At 41.1% G+C, this 7864-nt stretch overlaps 1 non-coding gene across 1 annotated transcript; it reads right to left on the bottom strand.

Moving 5' to 3' along the window:
• Positions 1-2294: 2294 nt before the first annotated feature.
• On the bottom strand, positions 2295-2367 carry TRNAI-UAU (transfer RNA isoleucine (anticodon UAU)). The gene has a single exon. It is a non-coding gene; the product is annotated as a tRNA-Ile (tRNA).
• Between the last annotated feature and the right edge of the window lie 5497 nt (positions 2368-7864).

Raw genomic sequence — 7864 nt, 5'->3', positions numbered from 1 at the left:
ACATGGGCTTAGTTGACCCACCAGCATGTGGGATCTTAGTTCCCCGACTAGGGATTGAACCTGTGTTCCCTGCATTGGAGGGCTTCCCAGGTGGTGCTAGTGGTGAAGAACCCGCCTGCCAATGCTGGTTAGATGTAAAAGACAGGTTTGATTCCCGGGTCTGGAAGACCCCCTGGAGGAGAGCATGGCAACCCATTGCAATATTCTTGCCTGGAGAATCCCATGGACAGAGGAGCCCTGTGAACTACAGTCTATAGTGTTGCAAAGAGTCTGACAAGACTGAAATGACTTAGCACACACTTAGCATGTTAAAATTTACCATTTTAACATGTATAGTTCAGTGGCATCAAGTACATTCTCAGTGTTGTACAACCATCACACTGTCCAGCTTCAGAATTTTTTATCACCTCAAACAGAAATCACTTACCCATTAAGTAGTCACTCAATCTCGACTCCCTCAAGTCCCTGACAAACCCTGAGCTGCTTTCTATCTTCTTGGATTTGTTTATTCTGAGTATTTCAAAGACATGTAATTATGTGCAGTCATATGTGGCATTTTGTGTCCAGATTCTTTCACTTAGCATGTTTTCAAGTTTCATCCATTCATCTTGTAACATGTATCAATATTTCACTCCATTTTACAACTCAACAGTATTCTATTTTAAGGATATAATTATTTTTATCCATTCATCCATTAATGAATATTTTGATTTCTTCAATCTTTTGGCTATTGTGAATAGTGCTGCTATGAACAATATGCACATTTTGTTTGAACAACTATTTTCAGTTTCTCTGGGTTTATATGTAGGAGTAGAATTGCTGAGTCATAGGGTAATTTTGCATTTAACTTGTTGAAGAATCATCAATCTGCTTTCACAGAGGCTGCATCATTGTACATTCCCTTCAGCAAAGCATGAGGGTTACAATTTCTCCACATCATTGCTGATACTTATTACTTTCCATTTCTTTAAGTAACCATTCTGGGACTTCCCTGATAGTCCAGTGGTTAGGACTGCACCCTGCCAATGAAGGTGATGTGGCTTTGATTCCTGGTTGGGGAACTGAGATTCCATATGTCACAAGGCCTGGCCAAAAATTGGGAAAACAAAAGTCCTGGTAGTAGGTGTGAAACTGTGTCTTGTGGATTTGGTTTGTGTTTCCCTATAACTAATGAGGATGAAATCAGTCCTGAATATTCACTGGAAGGACTGATGCTGAAGCTGAAGCTCCAATACTTTGGCCACATGATGCAAAGAACTGACTCATTGGAAAAGACGCTGAGGCTGGGAAAGATTGAAGGCGGGGGGAAAAGGAGACGATAGAGGATGAGATGGTTGGATGGCATCACCATCTCGATGGACATGAGTTTGAGGAAGCTCTGGGAGCTGGTGCTGGACAGGGAAGCCTGGTGTGCTGCAGTCCATGGGTCGAAAAGAGTCGGACACCACTGAGCGACTGAACAGAACTGAACTGAGTGATAATGAGCATCTTTTCATAAGCTTGTTGGTCAGTTGCATATCTTACATGGAGTAATGTCTAGTCAAACTTTTGACCCACTATTAGATTGTTTTTTTTTTGTTTTTTTGCTACAAAACAGCTTTTATTCAATTTGATCATCAGAGAGGAAAGGTATACTAACATTCCAGTAGAAAGTCTTACAAAATATGAAAGGATAACAGTGATTCCTACAAAGAGATTCCTTGTTGATCTTGGCATCAAGTTAAAAATTATGGGAGATTCTTCAGGCTTTGGTAAAAAAACAACAACAAAAAACACTAGTTGAACTAAGTCTATTTTTAAAATCTAATTTTGAGAAAATAGAAATTAAAAAAAAATGCATGCTCTTCATACACCTGAGCAAATAAGGAAGTGGTTATAAGGCCAGCTGATCTTCCATTAACAGGACCACAGCCAAAGTTCATGCCCGAGTTCCTCCACTGCAGAGTAGGTTGGGCTGTTTATTTTTGAGGTTTTTTTGGTTTTTAAGAGGGCAACTTATACCCAATTGGTTCTGGATACTGTGGGAGGTGAAATAATCTCCCAAAGTTGTTCATGCCCTAGCCCTCCAAACCTATGAGTATGATACCTTATACAAAAGAAGGCACTTTGCAGATGTGAGTAAGTAAAGGATGTTGAGATGGGATGGGTATCCGCATCTTCTGGAGGGGCCCTGTGTAATCACAGAGATAGGAGTGTCAGAGCAGGAGAAGGACATGCTATGATGGAAGTGAAGTTTGGACTGATGACTTTTGTGTGTGTGTGTGCGCTACACTGTGTGATTTGCAGGGTCTTAGTTCCCCAACCAGGGATTGAACCCAGGCCCTCAGCAGTATAAGTGCAGAGTCCTAACCACTGGACCACCAGGGAATTCCTTAGAGTAATGCCCTTTGAATATGCAAGAAGGGGCCACAAGCCAGAGGGACTCTAGAAACCAGAGAAGGCAAAAATCCAGATATGGCCCTAGAGCTGCCACGAATAAATATGGCCCTGCTAACATGTGGACTTTAACACAGCAAAATTCATTTCTGACCTCTGACCTCCAGGACTGTAAAGTTATAACTTTGTCTTGTGTTGAGCCAGTGACTTTGCGGTAACTTGTTAAAATCATACTTGTAAACTAATACAGATCCAGTGTTTTTGAAGACAGGAAATATATTTTAAAAATATAATAAAAAAGTAAAGCTCTTGGGAAGAGATGAGAATGATTTTGATAGACTCCACCCCAAGGCAAATAAGGTGAAATCCACTAGATACCTCCAGTGGACACATGGTTACCCTGACCTTGCAAGTTGCTCTACTAGAGATTCTAATAGATCCATATTAGTTAGATGAAATAGTTTTAATAAGCACATATATTTGTGAAAAAATAGTAATGAGTAGGGGCTTCCCTGATGACGCAGACAGTAAAGAATCTGCCTGCAATGCAGGAGACCTGGGTTTGATCCCTGGGTAGAGAAGATCATCTGGAGAATGGAATGGCTAACTAGTAGGAAGGAAATCTATTAAGAAAAGACTTCTAAGTTTTATTTTGTAAAATCTACTTAATGCTCAGTAGAGGTCAGTAATGGAGCATGGCAGAAAAGAGAAATAAAAATAATAAGTATGGAGAATTTGGGGAGAAAAGATTTCATGTATGATTCTCAAAATTAAGTCAGAGATCTATCTTGGTTTAATATTGTGCATATCTTTGTTTTGTTCTTTGGAGGGAGGGTTATTTTTATGAAGCCTAATTCACATTCAATAAAATGTACCCCTTTTAATATTCAGTGGATTTTGACAAATGTATGCACGTATGGAACTGTCACTGCAGTGAAGATACAGAACATTTTTTTTTTATCACTCCCAACAGTTCACCTGGGCCCCTCCCCAATTATTCCCTACAGTTCAGTTCAGTTCAGTTCAGTCACTCAGACCCCATGGACTGCAGCATGCCAGGTTTCCTTGTCCTTCACCAACTCCCAGAGCTTATTCAAGCTCATGTCCACTGAGTCAGTAAAGCCATCTGGCCATCTAATCTTCTGTCATCCCCTTCTCCTCCATCCTTCAATCTTCCCCAGCAACAGGATCTTTTCCAGGGAGTCAGTTCTTCACATCAGGTGGCCAAAGTATTGGAGCTTCAGCTTCAGCATCAGTCCTTCCAAATGAATATTCAGGACTGATTTTCTTTAGGATGGACTGGTTGGATCTCCTTGCAGGCCAAGGGACTCTCAGGAGTCTTATCCAACACCACAGTTCAAAAGCATCTATTCTTCGGCTTTCAGCTTTCTTTATAGTCCAACTCTCATATCCACACATGACTACTGGAAACACCAAAGCTTTGTCTAGATGGAAATTTGTTGGTAAAGTAATGTCTCTGCTTTTAAATATGCTGTGTAGGTTGGTCATAATTTTTCTTCCAAGGAGTAAGCGTCTTTTAATTTCATGGCTGCAGTCACCGTCTGCAGTGATTTTGGAACCCTAAAAAATAAAGTCACTCACTGTTTCCACTGTTTCCCCATCTATTTGCCACAAAGCGATGGATGCCATAATCTTTGTTTTCTGAATGGTGAGTTGTAAGCCAACTTTTTCACTCTTCTCTTTCACTTTCATCAAGAGGCTTTAGTTCCTCTTTGCTTTTTATGCTGTCATTTGCATATCAGAGGTTACTGATATTTCTCCTGACAATCTTGATCACAGCATGTGCTTCATGCAGTCCAGTATTTCTTATGATATACTCTGCATATAAGTTAAATAAGCAGGGTGACACTATACAGCCTTGATGTACTCCTTTCCCAATTTGGAATCAGTCTGTTGTGCCATGTCCAGGTCTAACTGTTGCTTCTTGACCTGCATACAGGTTTCTCAAGAGGAAGGTCAGGTGGTCTGGTACTCCCATCTCTTTAAGAATTTTCCACAGTTTGTTGTGATCCATACAGTCACAGGCTTTGGCGTAGTCAATAAAACAGAAGTAGATATTTTTCTGAAACTCTCTTGGTTTTTCGATGATCCAGTGCATGTTGGTAATTTGATCTCTGTTCCTCTGCCTTTTCTAAATCCAGCTTGAACATCTGGAAGCTCACTGTTCCCGTACTGTTGAAGTCTGGCTTGAGAATTTTGAGCCTTATTTTGCTAGCGTGTGAGATTAGTGCAATTGTGCGGTAGTCTGAGCATTCTTTGGCATTGCCTTTCCTAGGGATTGGAATGAAAACTGACCTTTTCCAGTACTGTGGCCACTGCTGAGTTTTCCAAATTTGCTGGCATATTGAGTGCAGCACTTTCACAGCATCATCTTTCAAGATTTGAAATAGCTCAATTGGAATTCCATCACCTCCACTAGCTTTGTTCGTAGTGATGCTCTCTAAGGCCCACTTGACTTCACAGTCCAGGATGTCTGGCTCTAGGTGAGTGATCACACCATCGTTATTATCTGGGTCCTGAAGATCTTTTTTGTACAGTTCTTCTGTGTATTCTTGCCACTTCTTCTTAATATCTTCTGCTTCTGTTAGGTCCATACCATGTCTGTCCTTTATTGAGCCCATCTTTGCATGAAATATTCCCTTGGTATCTCTAATTTTCTTGAAGAGATCTCTAGTCTTTCCCATTCTGTTGTTTCCCTCTGTTTCTTTGCACTGATCCCTGAGGAAGGCTTTCTTATATCTATTTGCTATTCTTTGGAACTCTGTATTCAAATGGGTATATTTTTCCTTTTCTCCTTTGCTTTTTGCTTCTCTTCTTTTCACAGGTATTTGTAAGGCCTCCTCAGACAGCCATTTTTCTGTTTTGCATTTCTTTTTCTTGGGGATGGTCTTGCTCCCTGTCTCCTATAGAGTGTCACAAACCTCCATTCATATTTCATTGGGCACTCTGTCTATCAGATCTAGTCTCTTAAATCTATTTCTCACTTTCACTGTATAATCGTTAGGGATTTGATTTAAGTCATATTTGAATGGTCTAGTGGTTTTCCTTACTTGCTTCAATTTAAGTCTGAATTTGGCAATAAGGATTTCACGATCTGAGCCACAGTCAGGTCCCAGTCTTGTTTTTGCTGACGGTATAGAGTGTCTCCATCTTTGGCTGCAAAGAATATAATCAATCTGATTTTGGTATTGACCATCTGGGGATGTCCATGTGTAGAGTCTTCTCCTGTGTTATTGGAAGAGGGTGTTTGCTATGACCAGTAGCGTTCTCTTGGTAGAACTCTATTAGCCTTTGACTTGCTTCATTCGGTACTCCAAGGCCAAATTTGCCTGTTACTCAGGTATTTCTTGATTTCCTACTGTTGGATTCCAGTCCCCTATAATGAAACGGACATCTTTTTTGGGTGTTAGTTCTAGAAGGTCTTCATAGAACCATTCAGCTTCAGCTTCTTCAGCATTACTGGTCAGGGCATAGACTTGGATTACTGTGATATTGAATGGTTTGCCTTGGAGATGAACAGAGATCATTCTGTTATTTTTGAGACTGCATCCAAGTACTGCATTTTGGACTCTTTTGTTGACCATGATGGCTACTCCATTTCTTCTAAGGGATTCTTGCTCACAGTAGTAGATATAATGGTCATCTGAGTTAAATTCACCCATTTCAGTCCATTTTAGTTCACTGACTCCTAAAATGTCGATGTTCACTCTTGCTATCCCCTGTTTGATCACTTCCAATTTCCCTTGATTCATGGACCAAACATTCCAGGTTCCTATGCAATATTGCTCTTTACAGCATCAGACCTTGCTTCCATCACCAGTCACGTCCACAGCTGGGTGTTGTTTTTGCTTTGGCTCCATCTGTTCATTCTTTCTGGAGTTATTTATCCTCTGATCTCCAGTAGAATATTGGGCACCTACCAACCTGGGGAGTTGTACTTTCAGTGTCCTATTTTTATGCCTTTTCATACTGTTCATGGGGTTCTTAAGGCAGGAATACTGAAATGGTTTGCCATTCCCTTCTCCAGTGGAGCACATTTTGTCAGAGCTCTCCACCATGACCCGTCCATCTTGGGTGGTCCTACGCAGCATGTCACATAGTTTCTTTGAGTTAGACAAAGCTGTGGTCCATGTGATCAGATTGGTTAGTTTTCTGTGATGGTGGTTTTCAGTCTGTCTGCCCTCTGATGGAGAAAGATAAGAGGCTTATGAAAGCTTTCAGATGGGATAGACTAACTGAGAGGGATACTGGGTCTTGTTCTGATGGGCAGGGTCATGCGCTGTAAATCTTTAAACCAATTTTCTATTGATGGGTGGTGCTGTGTTCCATCCTTGCTATTTACCTGGGGCCAAACTATGGTGGGGCTTACTTCCCTGGCAGCTCAGACGGTAAAGCTTCTATCTACAATGCGGGATACCCAGGTTCGAGCCCTGGGTTGGGAAGATCCCCTGGAGAAGGAAATGGCAATCCACTCCAGTACTATTGCCTGGAAAATCCCATGGACAGAGGAGCCTGGTAAGCTACAGTCTATGGGGTTGCAAAGAGTCAGACACGACTGAGCGACTTCACTTCACTTCACTTCAAACTATGGTGGAGGTAATGAAGATAATGGTGACCTCCCTCAAAAGATCCCAGGCATGAATCAAGATCCATGAATCAAGGCAAACTGGAAGTGGTCAGACAGGAGATGGTAAGAATGAACATTGACATTTTAGGAATCAGCAAACTAAAATGGGCAGGAATGGGTGAACTTAATTCAGATGACCATTTTATCTACTACTGTGGCAAGAATCCCTTAGAAGAAATGGAGTAGCCATCATGGTCAACAAAAGAGTCCAAAATGCAGTACTTGGATGCAATCTCAAAAATGACGTAATGATCTCTGTTCATCTCCAAGCAAACCATTCAATATCACAGTAATCCAAGTCTATGCCCTGACCAGTAATGCTGAAGAAGCTGAAGTTGAATGGTTCTATGAAGACCTTCTAGAACTAACACCCAAAAAAGATGTCCGTTTTATTATAGTGGACTGGAATGCAACAGTAGGAAGTCAAGAAATACCTGAGTAACAGGCAAATTTGGCCTTGGAGTACAGAATGAAGCAGGACAAAGGTTAATAGAGTTCTACCAAGAGAATGCAACTGGTCATAGCAAACACCCTCTTCCAACAACACAAGAGAAGACCCTACACATGGACATCCCCAGATAGTCAATACCAAAATCAGATTGATTATATTCTTTGCAGCCAAAGGTGGAGACACTCTATACCGTCAGCAAAAACAAGACTGGGACCTGACTGTGGCTCAGACCATGAATGCCTTATTGCCAAATTCAGACTTAAATTGAAGGAAGTAGGGAAAGTCATTAGACCATTCAGGTATGACCTAAATCAAATCCCTTATGATTATACAGCGATGTGACAAATAGATTCCAGGGATTATTCCCTATACATCCATTCTCAAAGCCA

Source organism: Moschus berezovskii, chromosome 16 (assembly GCF_049115385.1).
Source record: "Moschus berezovskii isolate FMDL1 chromosome 16, NW_MosBer_1.0, whole genome shotgun sequence".
Lineage (NCBI taxonomy): Eukaryota > Metazoa > Chordata > Mammalia > Artiodactyla > Moschidae > Moschus > Moschus berezovskii.
The sequence above is the reverse complement of the archived record's forward strand: the minus strand, read 5'-3'. Positions and strand labels throughout refer to the sequence as shown.